We start from the raw sequence: 20,086 nt of genomic DNA, 5'->3' as shown, positions 1-20,086 counted from the left end.
GTTTTTCAGATCTGAGCAATCCTGGCTATTACTTTAAAACCTTATCCGTGAACGGCCCACTGTCAGTTAACCGAGGTGGCACTTCTCCACCCTGGACGCTGTCCCCACACCACCCTGCTCCTTGTCCTGGTCGGCAACAGGGCTTCTCTGGGACTGCAGACTCCAGGTCCTGATCTCCCAGGGCAGAGACCCCGATCCTGTTCCTAAAACACACACAGAGGATCCTCCTCCGGCTGCAGCTGTTGGAAATTTTATTGCTCATTCATTTCCTGCTCACAATATGTAAGTTACATCGCTTTCCAATAAAGCTCTCTTCTTGTTATATTTATTTTTTAATGGTGGCAAAATCTACGGAACATAAAATTTATTGTCTTAACCATTTTGAAGTGCACAGCTCAGGGACATTAAGCCCATTCACATGGCTGGACAGCCATCGCTACCATCCATCTCCAGAATTCTTTTCATTTTGCAAAATTGAAACTCTACCCATTAAGCCCTAACTCCCTACTCTCCCTCCCTGAGGCTTTGGCAACCACCATTCCACTCTCCCCCTTCCATAATGCCTTCTGTTGCTAACTTTCCAACACTGTAATTGGTAGGACATAGTGAAAGGAGTCTTTCTAAAAAATGTCTTGTAAAGTAGTCACATCACAGGTCTGACCCAGGGGACAACAGTAAAGATAAGCTCCAGTGAACTCATTCAAGTGGTAAGTGCTGAGTCACCATGCAGCATTTGATGGCAGACCCTGAGGCCAGTTCAAGTCCTTTGTGTCTCCCAGATGTCCTTCTGTCCTCCCTTACCCCACCCCAGCCTATTCTTCCCCCCTCCATTCTTCCCGTCTGTCCTCACATAGGAAAAATAGGATACAAAAAGGACAGTGGTACTTGATATACACAAACCAAGTTTTTCTTCTCGGGGTATTACTTTACTGCAAAATCACGGTGAAGTGTTCAGAAAACCATTTTATATATTACTTATGAAAAGTCATTATTTTACATATAGCATTTTATTAATTTCATAGAATTTGATTTTTCACAATGACAGAATTCCCTTTACCATCAATTCCATTTATAGAAATAAATATTAAGTGGTATTTGTACCACATATCTATATAAATTAATTATGGCATCTCTTTCTTTTGTTACTAATATTTGTGGAATAATACCACTTTTTGGATTAAGCATATATAGTAAAAGGAGGAATAACAGAAGAGAAGAAAATGAATCTTTATATCAATGCTAGGTATAGCTTCCTTTGCCGATTATTATTCTATGATATCCTAAAACACTGTAACAAGACTCAATGCTAGTTAAGATCAATGCTACATTTAAAACAAAAATGATATATTTATATACTGTATCTTTGTAATATTGAAAATGTAATAGTGGTTCCAACCTATATATTAAAAAAAGTATCAAGTACTGACAAACAAGGATGATATAGTGGAAAAAATTGAAATATTAACTTGGGATCCAAGTGTAACATACAGGTTTTGTATAATTCTAATAATGATGTGCTTAATCGTGCAGGAGGAATACCCTCGCTTTCACTTAAGATCAAAAATAAATAAAAGGAATGTTGACTCACTAAAAAAGCTATAGATAAAAGTCTAGTTAAAACAATAAAGTTAAAATAGCATAATCTCTTAGCCATTGCCAATATTCTACTTTGGAATCATATCATTTTTATACCACGTTCATATTTAATTGTCCCATTCCTGACAAAGTGACGTCACCATATTTCTGAAATATAATACATTAATTCCTTGGGTAAATACACATTCCTCTGTAGCCTTTTAGGAGAAAATTTCAGGAAGTTTCCCTTTGTAGCTATTTGTGTTGCGAAGTAGCATTTGCCAATCTGGTTCGGTATAAAATGATGAAAGCATTCGTATGACTATATAGATGTCAGTGATTTCATAGCTTACCTAAGGCCGACAAACTCACATGCATCCAAAAAATATCAGTAATATTTTAGAGATGTGTTTGGGAAAATATCATTATTTTCTTGTGTTCCAAGTTTGAAGCAAATGATATTTGTAACTTAAGCTACAAATACAGTTGCTGATTTTACTTGCTTAACTGCTCCATCTTTTTTTTCAAATACTGTACAGAGAACTTGTGGCTTCTTTCATTCTTTCTCAAGTCAGGTTTGAACCTAATGGTTTAAGTAGCATTTCTGCTGGTTAATACAGTTTGATATTGCTGAAAGTAAAAAAGCATCCATTTTCCCTTAACGATTTGCTGTATGTTTCTCCAATCACCCAAATCACTCAGCTAACAACCCCCCTCATTCCACTCTAAACAGAAATTTGGAAAACAATTTTTAAAAGGTTATACTTATGCTTGCAGTGTATTTATATGAAACACAATAGGAAATTAACTCAAAACACTGATAAAAAAAATCGCATAACATTAATGTCAAACAATGTTTCTTGTCATGCAATGATAACCTCAAAACACCTCCCTTACTTTACGGGGATGACAGCAGCTGAAGGCTGTATTCGACTTTTCTGCATTTAAGAAATATTTTTTTATCAGTATGAGGAAGCATGATTTTTTTTGAAAATATTTTTGTGTTTACTCGAATCAGATAAAGTTTCCAAGTATTTTTTTTTCATAATTTTCTACTTATGCATATTGACCTTTTTTTTTTTACCGGTTTCTTCTAAGAGCTCCACACTGGGATGTCAAAAACTGCGCTTGCAGAAATGAAAGTATCCTCATTATGCTAATTTAGTTTCCACCGATAGGCACGTTCTGTTTTATAAATTACATCCTCTTGTCAGAAGTCAAAATGTATTTGAATAACTTCATGGAAATTGTCACCGAGATTTAAAATTGTGTGCCTTGTATGCCATTGTTGATTTAATCCAGGGGGCTTAAAATGGACATATATTTATTTTTAAATGTGCACATGATTATTTTGTCACAAATGTTATCTAAATGAAACCTAGATGTAAGTATAATTTTCATGTATATTTTGATAAAGTTTTGCATTTTAGAAAGGTATTTTAACGTTCAGGTTTAATAAGATATGCTAAATAGTATTAGTTGCTGTATATTTTACTGCCAACAGGTTTGTTTCCTACACACTTGGAATTTTCCTAAAGGGTAAAATAAATATACATGTTTTTCACAAAATTATTAAAATATCAAAAATTAAAATGAAAAGAGGATTTGATTTATGAAAATCATTTCCTGTTCACCAAGAAGAGAAGCACTTCCAATTTGCATTTACATGTCACAAATTGGAAAACAAAATGTAGTTTCATTGAAACTGAGAATATTTACAAATATCCAAATATTGAATAAGTGACTTTTTTTAATGTGAGCTAAAAAAAAAAAAAAAAAACACCTAACTACTTAAACCATCAAAAGAAATATGAAAAAGAACTGAAGGCATACACCGACATAATCATTTTATTAGAGAAAAAAATGTATTACATTTCCTTTTCAAACATTCTTGATAAAAGATCAGATTTCAGTTTTTTGTTTTTTTTTTAAGTGTCCTATATGTAGCAGTTGGGTTTGGTGCTCATTTGATTTTACTTTTCAGAATGACCAGTACCGCTGTTTGAGTAATCTTTGATGTTACAAAAAGTGGAAAAATCAAAGTGAAGAGCTAAATCTGTTCGTTTTTCAAACATATTAATCTTGTCAAGATAATACATAAAAATCAATCCTTGAAATTTTTTCCAGAGCCCTTTCTCCTTTCTTTTATCCAAAATATGAAACCACTTAGGAGGATAAAGCCATGTGAATGACCTCAGAAAAAATATCCTAAGTTATATTTTGGCTAAATATATTTTTAAATGGTCCGAGTAGATTGAGTTTGTATGGTCAGAAATGATCTGTTTGTAGAACTATTGGCATTCGTCATATGTGCTCAGCTCATATGCATGGCAGACTGAGAATTTCTGGTATGGCTTTTTTAACAATTCAACTGAGTTTCAAACCCCTGACAGTAACAAATACAAATTGCACCAGCCCCCAAAAAATTGTTGGGGCTAATTTTAATATTAATGAATTCTTTACAACCTCAGTTCAGCGGTTTCGATTAAGCTTTAATTAGTAGCCAGAGGGGAATCCAAAACAAAAATAAGGAGTTGAATTGCTAATTAAGTTAGTTTGATGAGGTAGAGTTTTAGTAAAAGACTGGTTGTTGTTAGCTGTGCAAGTTCTGACAAGCTAAAAATACTAAAGATTATCATTATTGTAACTAACATTCTACATTACCACCAGCTTTCGGCACGGAGCAGACAGTTCATTAGGGTCCGAAGCTTTTGTCTGTCAGTGCTGGAATTAAAGCCTTGTTAATAAGAGAGCCCAAGACAAGCCCATGGAACTTTAACTCTGATTGGTTATAAATTAACTAGTTATTACACTCAACTGAATGTATCTACCCACTACCAGGTTTTTGTCATTCCCTGCAGTTTCCACAAGGTCTTACTTATTAGAAACGGATGTTGCAAAGGAATTTGCTTTCTACTGTTGATGGTGATTATATTTTTCTTTATGTTCAGATCCTGAACAACTTCCCAAACTCCACAATTTCATAGTGAATTTGCAAGTTAAAAGAGAACTGAAAACAGGGAGAACCCATCTACTATTCTGAAATAAATTATACCCTCTCTAGACCTCTCCTGATACACATTGCTTGTAAATAATGCCTGATAATTTTTTTGATTATTTGAATCCTCACAATAATTTTTTTTAACTTGGATAATTATTGTTTCAAATCCAGAAATTAACCCTTTAGTGCAGTTGACTATTCCTAGCGCAATATGAATGCTCTCCGTGTACCCCAAAGACTACTAATTATCCCCTCGAAAGCTCTCTGGTAATGGGGATTCGCCCAGACTGCACAAGAGGAATGTGAACCATCTTTTTCAGGATTGTGGAAAATGTAATTTGATTTCTCCATACTCCAATGTTTTCTATAATTTGTATTTTATCCTTTTGCTTAAGGTTTCAAAGCCTACAAACCCAATAACTTAGGGATAAGAGAAGACAGAAAAATAAATGATATTGTTTCTGAGGTATTAAATATAAGCCTGGCTATCGGAGCTGCATGGCGCTCGCGAATCGTAATCAGGTACTTTGATTTAACACTGTTTTGTTTTATAATAAGGTGGTTGCCATATGTTGGAAAACCTATCTGCCTGTATCTGAGGGGCTCCGTACCTCTGTAACAAATCCAAAAACTCATTTTATAATACCTTAAATCTACCCATTGTAATGTAGCTCCACAAGTGTAAATCCACATCAAACTTTGCTCATGAATGTGGCTGGAAGATTACGTATATTATCATTGAAAGCAAAAGGGTAGCCGTGAATTAGAATGCAGTGGATCTAGCAAAAATAACTTTCAGTAAATCTTCTTTTAATGCATAGTTTACAATTTTCTTTTGCTCAGCGTGAAACTGATTAAGATCCCCCTCCTAAAGAATATTTTCCCCCTCGCATAGACACATTGTTTAATATAGTTACATCCCCCAATACTTGACAAATCAGAATTTCAATGCCGCAAATGTGATGCTTGTTTAACAGCAGCAGAGTATTAATAATTTATTTATTTGAATGTAGAATAGGTTCCAATTGTAGTATTTCACATGGTGCGGCGACTGAACCTATATTCTCTTAGAGGTAGAGAGAAATCTTCAGTGTAAGCTAGTCGTTGCTATCTGCTGGAGGAATTCAGAAATTGATACACAGTGTTAAATATTTTCATCAGTTGTCACTTAAGAGTTACATTTTAAATGATTAAATATTAAAAGTTAAAGCTTAGCCAAGGAATGAAGTAATGAAGAGAAAACTTCTATAAACTAACACAATTGGTTTCTAACAGTAAACTCTATTCTAGAAATCTATAAATGAAGGATGAGATTTAATCTCCAGCATTGCATTTAAATTTTTTTTTCTTTAAAACAATTGCATACTATGATCAGTTTGAGGCAAAGCATAAGAACAAAACGATGAGAACATTAAAACACTTGTTTAAATATCTAGCTAATAATCCACGGTCGTGTTTCTGAGACACCAAATTAATTAGTTCCGTGAGTCAGAGTCAACTTAAGATATCAACAAACAAAAAAGTCAAACAAACTTGCTATTGAAATAATTTTTCTAAAAAGTACTGAGGGTCTTATTTTACTAATGAATTATATTCTGTAGAAAAGATCTAGAAAACAAAAACTGATTTCAAAAATCAAAATGGACACAATTTTATTATTTCGTGATTACCAAATATCTCTAAAAACTTATTAGAGAATTGTTCTTTTTCTTGCCGTTCACTACGATATTGAAAGGTGGTGTTTCAATTGGGTTTTCTTCTTTCATCTCCCCAAAATACCCCTGACTTCAGCAAAGTCAAACAGAGAGCATCCCAAGAAAGTTATATTTTTGGATTAGATGCAAAGAATATTCAAAATATGATGTCTCCACTGTCATGGGATTTCTTTTTTAAAATGTTTTTAATATTTTCTTTCAACTTATGAAATCCCACTGATGAGATATGCATAAAAATATGCACCCACTTAGAAAAAAAACTCCAAATGTGTGTCCCAAAACAGCATGACAGAAATAAGTACGATGGAGGGAGTGCTCACCTGTCTGCTCATAGGCTTCAGTCTGCAGAACACAGGACCCATCTCTTGTTTCCTAGCCTCGTCACCAGAATCCCATAACATCCTCTGAGTGAACATGGGAAAGCAGGTTAACTTGTATGTTAAAGTGTCTTCTTCAGATCAGATTGTGTTCACATTTTTCAAAGTAAAGAGGTCATTGAGAAAAGAAAATGATGGAAACCTTTAAATTACATATTAAATGATCAGATGCTACTGTCATGCCAAGAACTCATTCAGGCATCAAGAAATTATAAAAATATATACATATATAGTGCTTTTTCTACTTGTCATCTAGTGGTGTAATTCTGAAAGAAGCAACTGTTCTCTTTTACGGTGATGTACCATTTTTAGGTTTCTAGAATAGCAGACCTTTTTTGCTTTCGTCCCAGAGCAAAGAACCTACATGAGGTTTTAAAAATGAGTATTACAAAAATAATAGAGCTTCTTGTTGGTCCACTTTCACACTTACTTAATCTCTCCTTAAGTAAATAAGACAGCAGCAGCACACAAAAAGGCATCCTTGAAACATAGTCACCCCGTTTTGTGAAACTACGACAGGTATTCAATTTTTAACAAAGCGAGTGCTACAAGAATTTTGATTATTAGATCCTGATATTTTTTTCAGAAATTTTAACATTCTCGTATCTTAATGGTTTATTTGGTCTACAGCTTGATAATGCCACTAATATTGTATTGATTTTTTTATTTACATGCATTACTGCATTTTACCTTGAAACCACAGGAAAGAGCAATACTAGCATTTCCTAGGTGCTCCCTGGTGCCTAACTCTGTGCTAAATCTTTTCGAAGGATTATCTCGTGTCACCTTTAAATAAACTCTTTCAGGACACTCTTGTGTCATAGCTCAGAAAACATCCTCGAGAACATGCCCAACATGCTGGGGCTCCAAGTAGCAGATCCAGCTCAGAGCGCGGAGCTCCACGGCCGCTCCTGCGGACCATCATATCCCCGCCCTTGGTTGAGGTCACCTCCACCCAGCTGCCCAGATCTTCAGGGTCGGAGGTATTCTACACAGGTGAGGAGGTAAAGGAGGTGGAGCCCAGACGGGATAGAGCCTGAAAGATTTGCTTGGCAATGTGTCGTAAAAGTGGAAAGTAAGCCTTTAGAAAGACTTAGTTTACTATTCCATTTTGAGAAAAGGGGATAGGCAATGGAGTCTCTTATGGGCTTACTGGTTTCCCCTGCGTCGCAGGCCACTGTCTGGTGCAGCGTCTGGCATGTAGCTTGGGGTTCATAAATATTTCCTGATGGGTGAATGAATGATGCACCTTTCTGGAACCAAAGGCATCGGCTGTGTAAATTGCCCAGCCGCACCATAAAAGGCACTGAAAATGCCTTCCTCCGACTCCACCCTCTGGGAAGAGCAAAGTTAAGGATCAGCATTTTGGGGGCCTGGGCGGTCGGGCCAAGGACACGGAGAGCTACAGAAGAGGCACTTCTGAGTGATGAAGACTCTGACTTTCATCGGAAGCGGCCCCCTGTTTCACTGGGGCTCCAGCACGACAAGCCACATCTACCAGTCTTAGTCTTACCAACTCTACGATGAAGCAAAGTTCATATTTACTTCAAAGGGGGTTTGGAGGGCCGTTTGAGAAACGATGTGTGGCACCACTTACTAAATGATGAAGTTCAAGTTTAAGTGTAAGAATTCTTCCAGGCAACATGTATTTACTGGGAGCGGTGGTGCCCAGGATTAGAGCAGTGCCTCATAGACCTGGCTTCCCTTCTCCATTCGGCTTCTGCCATCTGTCTGGCCTCTGGCAAGCTACCAAAGCTGTTTTCTCGTTGGTTCAACAGGCAACACCGTGGGGCTCAGCTGCTGGGCCTACTAGTAAGTGGCAATGAGAGACAGTCCTGTGCCGGCAGCCAGCTGGACAAAGTGTGGCTGGCCCCGTGCACCAGGCAATGGGCTGGACACTGAGCTGTGGGTGTAGGTCACCCTCAAAGCACGGGATACAACCTGGGTGTGGGATCATGCGAATGTGCTTCCGGGTCGAAATGATAGACGAACAGTCTGGATGGAGGTGACAGGGGAGTGAGCGGGCTTCTCCTTGCCATCCCTCTGTCTATTTTGGTCATGCCCATCACTGGGACATAGATAACATATGCCACCAGCCAGGAGCAAGAGAGCAGCTCCCTCCTCCCCCTGCAACCTCTGCAATAGTACGGACTCAGAGCAGGTGTCCTTTTGCCACAGAACAGAGCCTCTGTCAGAAAAACCAGTGACAGTTCCTCTTCACCGAGGGCTCCTTAAGGCACAGCTTTCATTTCTAGATGTGCCCCAGCCTCCGTCGTGATGCTCACTTTTGGTGGCAAGCTTACTCGAGGCAATAGTGAGGTCCAGCTCCTGCATCCAGCCTCCAACTTATCCTCTGGAACTGGATCTCTCACACCTACTGCTTTTCCCCCAAGTGGGCATAAAAACAAGGAGTAAGGAAGAGGGTAGGGACAGGAGAGTGTCAGCATCTTTGCCAATCATTCCTGCACCTTTCTAGAGAGCTTCTGGAATGGTGCAGAAGCAAAGGGGCTGGCAGAATGTCACTGTGTTGTAGGACAGACTGTGAGGAGAAGGGCACCACAGGAAAGGAGATCAGGAGAAGCGAGACTTCCAAATATTGACAGAAAAAGGCTTTCACCTGCGTGGGAACTCAAATTACTTAGGACGCAGACACAAGTATTAGCAATGTTATCCTTTCTCAAACTTGTCACAGAGTCGACTTACAGAACAATTATCTACAAACTTCAAGCCAGCCCACCCCACGGACTGGGAAACCATGTGAACAATAACTAAGTCTATGGTGGGTTTTGTTGTTCTTTAAGTGGCTCTGTTCTGAAAACTGCTCAAGACAATGCTCAAATCTTAGGAAACATGAACACGCTGTCCCCAAAGGATACATCAGAACTGTATTCATCCTGACCTCTCGAGAAGTCTATGATTTTATTTGAAAGGAGACACATGTATTATGTTTTCCAGAACTGCAATTATAAACCTACTTTCTAAAAAGAGGATTGATTCTAGTTATGATAGAACTAACAACTTACAGATATTCTCAGAGTTTTGCGAAAATTTTTCCTTCCTGGATTTGTGGAGCCAGGGGCTGGAAGACAGTGTCCAATCTCAGTTGAGTGAGTCCTCTTGATGAAGGAGATACCATCACAGAGGCTGAGAACATAAATAATGTGCTAATGTTTCCATTCATCGTACGTGTTGAATGGGTTATGTCATCCCTTGGCTCTAGAGAGAAACAGTCTGATAAAGACAGAAGGATTGTTCTTTCATTTTCGTTTGTGGGGTTTTTTTGTGGGTTTTTTTTTTTTTTGGTTTTGGTTTGTTTTTTCACAAACTATCAGAATTTGTTACTAAAAATTAAGATCCGATACAATTCTTATTCAGAGATAATTGGCCAACAGCTTTGTTGCCAGGGGAGGAACGGACTGATGTGCAGGTTCAAAGCTGAAGTCACCCAGGTGTGAAGGGCCAGGTCCTGAATTTGCCTGCAGAGGTTACGACCTGCCCTGGAGCCTATGGTGTGGCAGACAATATGCAGCTTTCTTACTTGCTGTGATTTAAAAAGGAGCTGAAACCAAATAAATTATTTTAATCCCTATCTCACAGTTAAAAAAAATCCAAAGTGTATCATTAGTAATAAACTATGACTTCATTAGAATCTTTCACATAACAGGATTAGAGAAGAATGTGTCAATAATTGGCAAAGGTTTGCCATTCATTAATTAACACCTTTGTATGAATACAAACTTGTTATCCTCACATATTATAGGTGAAAGATTATCATTAATATAAGCCATGACATTTATGAGCATTTTTTAAATTCTTTTAATTTACTTTTAATAGGTTGATTCAAAGACATTTTTAAAAATCCCCATTTTTTTTTCTGGGTGAAAGGTGAGTATATTTTAATGCCTATAACAATCCCTAAGGAGAGATTACATAATTTCATTTTTTATATGAAATTGCATTAATTTTAAATTTGCTTTCATTTTCTCACCTGTCTGTAGAAACCAAGCACAAATGTTAGTCTAGTTACCATGTGTCATTCAGGCTGCTTTTCACCAGAATTACTCTGGCTGACTTGCCCTCTCCAAGAGGAAACATCACTCAGAAGAAAAATTGGTCAAGTCTAATTCACTGCATAGAATTTCAGTGCTGTTTTCTAAGTTTGCCACAAGTAAACAGTTTACATTAAAAGGTTAATAGAAACAGAGACATTGTTTTCCCTGATAGCTAGCACTGATCTCATTTTCATTCAAAAACTAGTCAAATTACCTTTTCATATGCTCATCCCTTCTAAAATAATGCATTCTTTCATTACAAATGTATTTTGAAGGAAAAGGTATTCTTCCTCAGAAATGATTGGGGCAGGATTAAGTAGAAAGGAGAAATGACTTGCTCTGTTGATCCATTTCTAGTCAGGACAAAGTAGAGTGTCCCTCACAGAGAAGTAAAATTTGCTGTTAGTTTTATACTCTAAGAAAGGCAATAGAGAGAATAATTATGTAGTAAGATTCAAGTTACTTGTTTTCGTAGATAGGATATTCTTCATTTTTTTAGAAAGATTTATTTATTTATTTGAGAGAAAGAGAGTGCACACAGGCGAATGAGGGGAGGAGCAGAGGGGGAGAATCTTCAAGCCGACTCCCAGCTAAGCAAAGGGCCTGACCCAGGACTCCATCTCATGACCCTGAGCCGGTAAAGACCGAGATCATGACCTGAGTGGAAACCAAGAGTCAGATGCTCAACTGACTGAGCCCTACCCAGGCGCCCCTCGTAGGTAGGTTATTTCTAAGATTCAGTTTGTTACCTTGTTTATGTGCAATTTGGCAAGACCCCACATGTGTATGTATTTAAAATAATCATTAGTCCCTTTGAAAATCTAAGTACGTGGCAAATATCCACCAATGCATTTAAGCATTGAACCTTGTTGAATTTTTTTAAATGCAGTTTCATTATCAAGCACTCCTATGATTGAATGCATAGATACACGAATTCATGAATCTAAATCATGGGGTACGTAAATTACTCATTTTAAGTAGTAGATTGTTTTAAACATAAATATATACTTTGATGAGATGTTACAAATAGTCCATATTCAAGCCATATAGGTCTTTAAGGCACATTTCTCAGTGAAAATAATTTAAATCATTTATGAGTATGAATGTAAGCTGGTGTGAGAACATAGCTTATAAATATATGCATATTTGTGCATTTGTAGAAAAACTCTCCATGGCCTCGATCAGATTACACTGACAGAATGCCCACCTAATCTCTTCTAAACGATCTGGTAATTTTGTGTATGCATTTCTCACGCTATTTTATGCTGTTCTTTTTTATTAATCAAAATAACGAGATAGGGAATTAAGGAACTGCTGACTCATTTTTAAAAAGTAATTTAGGGGTGCCTGGGTGGCTCAGTCGTTAAGCGTCTGCCTTCGGCTCAGGTCATGGTCCCAGGGTCCTAGGATCGAGCCCCGCATTGGGCTCCCTGCCCAGCGGGAAGTCTGCTTCTCCCTCTCCTGCTCCCCCTGCTTGTGTTCCCTCTCTCCCTGTATCTCTCTCTGTCAAATAAATAAATAAAATCTTTAAAAATAAAAAATAAAAAAAGTAAAAAAATAAAAAGCAATTTAATTCTACTTTGGGAGGAATTTGTCATCCTTGAGATATTAACTCTTTCAAAACTTTCTAATCCGTATTTGACAACACAGATACTTCATACATGCTAACCAAATGCCCTGAACTATATTCACGACTTTTTGGATTTCAGGTTTCTATTTCTGTGACAAACCCATGTCAAGCCATACAATCATGACTTTTACTTGGAGAAATTAAAAACAGTAAAGTTAATATAGGTTTGAAACTTTGATTTATACTAGAAATGTTTCCTTATATATTTAGTTTATTAGGAAAATAATTAAAAGAAAGTTTAGAAGATGTCTTACAAGAATTTTTGATGACTTTATTTTCACTTTCTCATTTTTTATCAAGTTTTACCAATACCTCTGGTTTGAGTGTATATTTGGGAACATGTGCTACATTTTGATTTTGTATTCCATATCATAACAAAATATTATGTTATATAAACATTATATATTATATATAGCATTATGTTCTATATGTTATGTATTATGGAGAAAGTATTATCTACAAATATATATGTTATGTCTATTTAATTACATATAATGACTTGTGCTCCAAAATAAAAGGTGAATCTTCAAGACTAACTAGGTAAAAATATGTATTACAAATTACATAGTAGCACAGAGGATGGCCTAGGAAATAATTTGAAAGGACAGGCTTAAATATCCATGGCATCTCTAATTTTACCAACTTTAGAAATATATAAAATCTAAAGTTCTAACAGTTCTGAAATATTGCTGTGTCATTAGTTAACATAAGTGTTCAAAATTCAGTTGTTGTTGTTTTTCTTCCTTGAAGTATAATTGACATCCAACATCATATTAGTTTCAGGTATACGACGTATTGATTTGTTATTTGGATACACTGAAATAACCACCACAATAAGTCTACTTACCATCTGTCACCATACAAAGTTACAAAAATTGTGTGTGTGATGTGAACTTTTAAGATTTCCTCTCTCAGCAACTCTCAGATACACAATACAGTATTATTGACTAGAGTCGCCATGATGTACATGACATCCTCATGACATTTATCTTACAACTGGAGGTTTGTACCTCTTGATCCCTTTCACCCACCCTGTACCTGACTCCCTCTGACAGCATCTATTCTCTGTATCTGTGAGTTTTGTTTTGTTCTGTTTTATTGGTTCATTTGTTTTGTTTTTTGAAATTCCATATATAAGTGAAATCATATTACCATATGATTGCCTTTCTCAGTCTGACTTATTTTACTTGGCGTAATACCCTCATGGTCCACCCATGTTGTCACAAATGGCAAGATTTCATTATATTTTTATGACCGAGTAGTATTCCATTGTATATATACCACATCTTCTTTATCTTTTCATCCATCGATGGACAATGAATTTGCTTCCATATCTTGGCTATTGTAAATAATGCTGTGATGAATATAGTGGTGCATATATATTTTTGAATTAGTGATTTCATTTTCCTTAGCTAAATACCCAGAAGTGGATTTGCTGGATCATATGGGAGTTTTATTTTTAATTTTTTTGAGGAAGCTCTATACTGTTTTCCACAGTGGCTGCACCAGTTTGCATTCCCACCAACAGCACACAAGGGTTCCTTTTTCTCCTCATCCTCACCAACACTTGTTGTTTCTTGTGTTTTTGATTTTAGCCATTCTGACAGATGTGAGGTTTTAATTTGCATTTCCCTGATGATGACTGATGAGCATCTTTACATTGTGCCTGTTAGCCGTCTATATAACTTCTTTGGAAAAAATGTCTCTTCAAATTCTTTGCCCATTTTAAAATTGGATTGTTTTGTTGTTGTCATTGTTGTAGTTGAGCTGGAGGAGTGCTTTGTATATTTTAGATAAAGGATTTGCAAATATTTCTCCCATTCAGTGGGTTGCCTTTTAATTTGTTGATGGTTTTCTTCTCTGTGCAGAAGTTGTTTAGTTTGATGCAATCTCATTGTTTATTTTTGCTTTTACTGTCATTGTCTTTGGAGTCAGATCCAAAAAAGCCATTGCGCAGAGCAATGTCGATAAGCATACCATCAACATTTTCCTCTAGGAGTATTTTGGCTTCTGGTTCTACTTTCAAGTTTTTAATCCATTTCACATTTATTTTTGTGTATGGTGTAGATAGTGGTCCAGTTTCATTCTTTTGTATGTGGCTGTCCAATTTATCCAAAACCATTTATTGAAGAGACTGTCCTTTCCCCATTGTATATTCTTGCCTCCTTTGTCATAAATTAATTGACCATATATGCTTGGATTTATTTCTTGTCTTTCTATTCTGATCCATTGATCTATGTGGCTGTTTTTATGCCAGTACCATACTGTTTTGATTACTATAGCTTTGTAATATAGTTTGAAATCAGGCAGCATGATGCCTCCAGCTTTGTTCTTTCTCAAGATTGATTGGTTGGGCTATTCAGGATCTTTTGTGGTTCCATACAAATTTTAGGATTGTTCGTTCTATTTCTGTGAAAAAAAGCCACTGGAATTTTGATAGGGAATGCACTGAATCTATAAATTGCTTTGAGTACTATGGACATTTTTACAATATTAATTCTTCTAATTCATGAGCATAGAATATCATTTCATTTATTAGTGTCTTCTTCAATTCCTTTCAATGTCTTACAGTTTTCAGAGTACAGGTCTTTCACCTCCTTGGTAAATTTATTCCTAGGTATTTTATTCTTGTCAATAGGATTTTTTTCTTAATTTCTCTTTCTGATAGTTTGTTGTTAGTGTATAGAAATGCAACAGATTTGGGGTGAGAATCATTATGCCTGTGCTTCTCATGATATATATTTTACTTACATTTCTCTGTGTATGTGCTTATATTCCAATATATGTGAACCTGCCCAGTGTATTTTTCAGTTCAGTTACTATATTCTTCAGTTCTGTGACTTCTGTTTGATACTTTCTCTTATTTTCTCTTTGTTGAAGTTCTGTGTGTGTTCATCAATTCTTTGCCAGAGTTTGATATGCATCTTTATGACCACCACCTTTTTTTAGAAGATTTTATTTATTTATTTTGAGAGAGAGAGAGAGTGAGAGAGCAGCCAAGGTAAAGGGAGAGGAAGAGAATATCAAGTAGACTCCACACTGAATGCTGAGTCCAACTCAGGGCTTGATCCCACGACCCTGAGATCATGACGCAAGTGGAAACCAAGGGTCGGCTGTCTAACCAACTGCGCCACCCAGGCGCCCCATGACCATCACTTTGAACTCTTTATCAGGTAAATTACTTATTTCTGTTTCATTGAAGTTTTTTTTGGGGGGGGGGTTTAATCTTGTTCTTTTATTTGGAACATATTCCTCAATTTCAGGCGCCCCTATGACCATCACTTTGAAATCTTTATCAGGTAAATTACTTATCTTTGTTTCATTAAAGTTTTTTTTTCCCCAGGGGTTTAATCTTGTCCTTTTATCTGGAATATATTCCTCAATTTCCTCATCTTGATTGACTCTCCATGTTTGTTTCTATACATTCAGTGAAACAGCTCTCTACTAATCTTGTAGGGGTAGCTCTATTAGGTGATGAATCTTATTGTTGAAACTTGCCCCAGTTCTTGGTTGTCTCTCAAACTGCCTCTTGAATTGTTTCAGACCTATGGGGTCCAAAAACATAATCCTTCCAGGCCACCAGAGCCCAGCACTCAAGGTGCATCTTCTGTGTGCGCTGTGTGCACTGGCTGGTTTTGGGGGTTGTGAGGAAAGCAGAGCACCTGTCCACTGCCTCTGGTAAGGCTACAGGAGCATAGGCAGGGGGTAGAGATTGGGGCACCCTCTTACCACCTCTTGCGGGGCCACAGTATTGGCATGGGGGGGCACTAGCAGGGTTGAGTGAGAATGCAGAACTGGCTCCCACCAGCACCAGTGCTAGGAAGGGAGAGAATGTAAGCATGGCACTCGTCACCGCCTCTGTCCCTGGAGAGAGGTCAGTAACCTTTGGCCCCTCTGACAGATGCTTAAAAATTGTAAATGAATCTTCTTCACATATGGTCTAGGCTCTTTTTTAAACTACTACTTTTGCACTGGATCCCACGGTGAGCGAGCTTGTGAGGAGCCCTTAATAGAAGACTTTCTATTCCCTATAACCTTGTGGTTCTCCTGGATGTAAGTCCTTTTGTTTTTCAAAGTCAGATGTTTTGGGGACTTGTTTCTCCAGTGCAGGTCGCAAGGGTTGAGGTGCCTGAGGTTGGACACAAACCCCTTGCTCCTCAGGAAGGGGCTCATATTTGTGAGACCTCTCCAAATGGTGCTTTCCATGCCAGGGGTGGGGTTTTTGATGAGACTATATCTCTGTCTCCCCTACTCATCTTGATGTGGCCTTTTTATCCTTCCTAGTAGAGAAGTTATTCAGCTAGTTCTCAAGTTCTTTTCAGAGGGAATTGTTCTGTATGCAGCTATTGATTTGTTGTGTCTGTGGGAGAGGTGAGTTCAGGATCTTCCCGTGCCACCATCTTAAACTGCCTCCCCCACAATTTCATTTTGAAGTGAACATGGATTACACACTTCTTAAAGTTTTCAAGAAGTTATCAATTTCTGTCATATTCTAGTGGATCTGTTCCTTATTTTGTAAAAGTCAATACAGTCTTTGAAAATAAAGAATATTACAGCTTTAAAAATAGTTTGCAGGTTTTTTTCTTTGAAGAGGCAAGATGAGTCATTTGCCTGAAAAAATAAAATGATAGTGAAGACATATGTGCTTATATTAATACTAATTTTATTTATTAATTCAACTACAGCTGTGTTGAACTAGTTCATCATTTTATTGGTAATTTGGCAATTTATTATGCAGTATTAAAAACTTCTTCATTATGCAATGGTCATAGTAAAGAAATAAGTACAAGTTGGTGAGAATTTTTTGAACTAAATATTCCTTCTAAATCATTAGATTAGCCAACTGCAACTCGGAATTTTTGGCAAAGGATCTAGGATCAATATCAATTAAGTAAGTATCTGATTTTTTTTAAAATCTCATATTTTAAATACAGTCTAAGAAGCACCTACTGGGAGTTTATAAATTAGCATGAGTTTAAAGTGTCCAAACATAAGTCAATACTTGAATGATGGCAAGAAACAAATGTTAATGCTCCTCGAGGCTTTGGGATGAGAATCGTTATGCCTATGTTGCACATAATATATATTTTATTTACATTTCTCTGCTACGTGTGCTTATATTCCAACATGTGTGATTTTTTGCACCAAGGTGTGATATCCTGGTATGAACACCCCAGGTATTCATGCACTGCTAAAGCAATCTTAGTGCTTCAGATACTCAGAAATTCACCATTCTGACTGTAACTCTACTTCTTTGCTTTCCAGTCTCTTTTCTTTGAGGGTTAGGGTAAAAGAGGTTCACTAATCTTTTAGCATTGTATCTGTAAAAAGCGCTAATAATATCCTCCATACTACTATGAGAATCAAAGTAGGTAATGTATGTTCAGTAAGTTTTGTGCTAAAAAAATACTCTAAAAATGCCATATATTAAGGCATTAATAAGCATTGTTTATTAATGAACATATCTAACCTTTAGAAATACATTTGTATTTTCAGATTGTTCTGTTTTGCAGGGTAGAATTTCCTTAAATCTACTAACTCTGTATAAAATGATTGTTCTAAAATTGTTTCTTCAAAAAATTGTTTTTAATCTTAGCAGATCATCGATCAAAAATCTTTAGGCAAAATCTGGAGTGACTATTTTATGGAATGTAAAAGATCACCCATTAAACTTACTTTATTGGAAATAAATTCATTATAAATATAAATACAAAATGTCAATATAAAATATGCCACATATGAAATCAATCAAACAATATCTTAAATCCAAGTAAATACTGACCTAACTGAAAACTTCTTGGTAGACCATACACTCACTATAATAATACTTTTGCTTAGAACATTTTGAAACCCCTATTTTTTTGGAAGTAGCTTTATACTTTATTTGTGAGTCCCCTATTTTTTCTTTGAAGAGGCAATCAATATTCTATTATTATACAATATTATACAATTATACAATATTATACAAAATTATTATATTATACAATATTCTATTATCAATATTCTATTGTAGATAAAATATATTATTTCTTGAAGGGATCACAGAGTGTTTACAATTCAGCTACAATGCAAGAATTTTTGTGCTCAGTGCAGACTTTAAAACACATCACTAATCCATTGTCTTGGAGTACTTTTGTACTCTATTTTATAGTTGTACTATATTTTTGATCCAGAAGTGAATCAGTTAGCCTGGTCATTAAATTTATTTATCAAGATCAAATGACATTTTATTGCTTAAAATGAATTTTAAATGAATCTAACACGTACTCAAAAATACATTTGCTATCAATGATAATATTTTAAAGAACACACAAGTAACTTCCAAAGAAAACTTCTAAGACTTATTTGAACAATGGCACAAGATTTGGAAAAAATGTAAAGTCCTGAGGTGCCAGGCCAAACAGAGACATATGGGCACTATGGAAAGTCTAACAGTAATTTTAAATAATTCTTCAGTATTTTTATTTAGAAGAGGTACTTAACACTGCATAGGGAATGCCCATTAGATTCCTCACCTTAATATGGTACGTCTACTGATCAAAAGAAAGTTCTATGGTAAACAGAACCAGTCCTCCTCTGATGACAGTTGGTAGCCATTTATTGGGCCAGATCATGGGTTCTCTGATATCTCACTATCCTCTCCCATTCCAAGAGGCTGTTCTTTCCAACGCTGGCAATCCCATGTGATAATATACATATGAGGTTTCTGGCAAACACAATTTTCTCTATCCTGTTACATTTTCTGGGGTGTTTCATTATCCCATGTAGTGGTCTCCAGTTTATATGCTCTTTTTTCACTACTGGTTGAATATATGAATTCTGATATGTCACACACAACTGGTCATGTTGCTTTCTTTTCCATAGTCACATTTTATAGTTCCAAAAGTTTTAACATACTCAACTCAGGGGTCATTAAGGGGATATTCCAAGTGGTGAATATGCCCCTCTGACCTTTGGAAATAGATATTATTCTGTGCTCCCCTTTATTACCCAAACAGTGGCCTCAGATGGAACCGATATTACCTAGAAGCTGTAGGAATAACAATGCTGACCTAACAAACAATGAATTTGTTTTGGTTAAGTAGATCCCAAAAATATATCCAGTGAATGACTTAAAAACATCCACTTCCTTTATGACTATCTGTTGCTAAAAGCTATTTTTTAAATGATAGTACATATAGTTACAGGAAAATCATGTGCCCAAGAGAATGTAATTTCTGTAAGATCATGTACATTAGAGCTCAGTAAATATTTGTTGAATGAGGCAAATATGAGCTGAGAGAATTCTGGGAATGTTTGGTCTGATTGTAAGATTATGCTTTGAAATGATAGGTAGAAGTTACTAATCTAACAGATAATGTACTTAGTTAGACTGAATTTTTTTTCAAAGTGAAGGTAAAAAGAAGTAGAAATGAGCATGGTCCTTGGGGAAACTACTTAAGAGGCTATTAAACTATCAATTATCTCAAGAAATAGTAGAAACAAATATGAATATCATTAATAAATTATGTTGTTGCCAACATTCAGAATATTGAATTTAAGAAAAGGATATTTTATAAAAGGCTTGAAAACTCCTTTTGCATTTTAAAGCTTTTCCAAATGCATTTAGGCAAAAATCAAAGCAAAACAAAATTGTATTGTGTCTTTCAAACTGATGGTTGAGATGTCTCTTGTCTTTTGTACAAATTTCTATCTTGTCCATAGTAAGTTTATTGACACTAAATTATGATACATAA

Source organism: Phoca vitulina, unplaced genomic scaffold (assembly GCF_004348235.1).
Source record: "Phoca vitulina isolate PV1807 unplaced genomic scaffold, GSC_HSeal_1.0 scaffold22, whole genome shotgun sequence".
NCBI classification, from domain to species: domain Eukaryota; kingdom Metazoa; phylum Chordata; class Mammalia; order Carnivora; family Phocidae; genus Phoca; species Phoca vitulina.
This window is presented reverse-complemented; position numbering follows the sequence as displayed.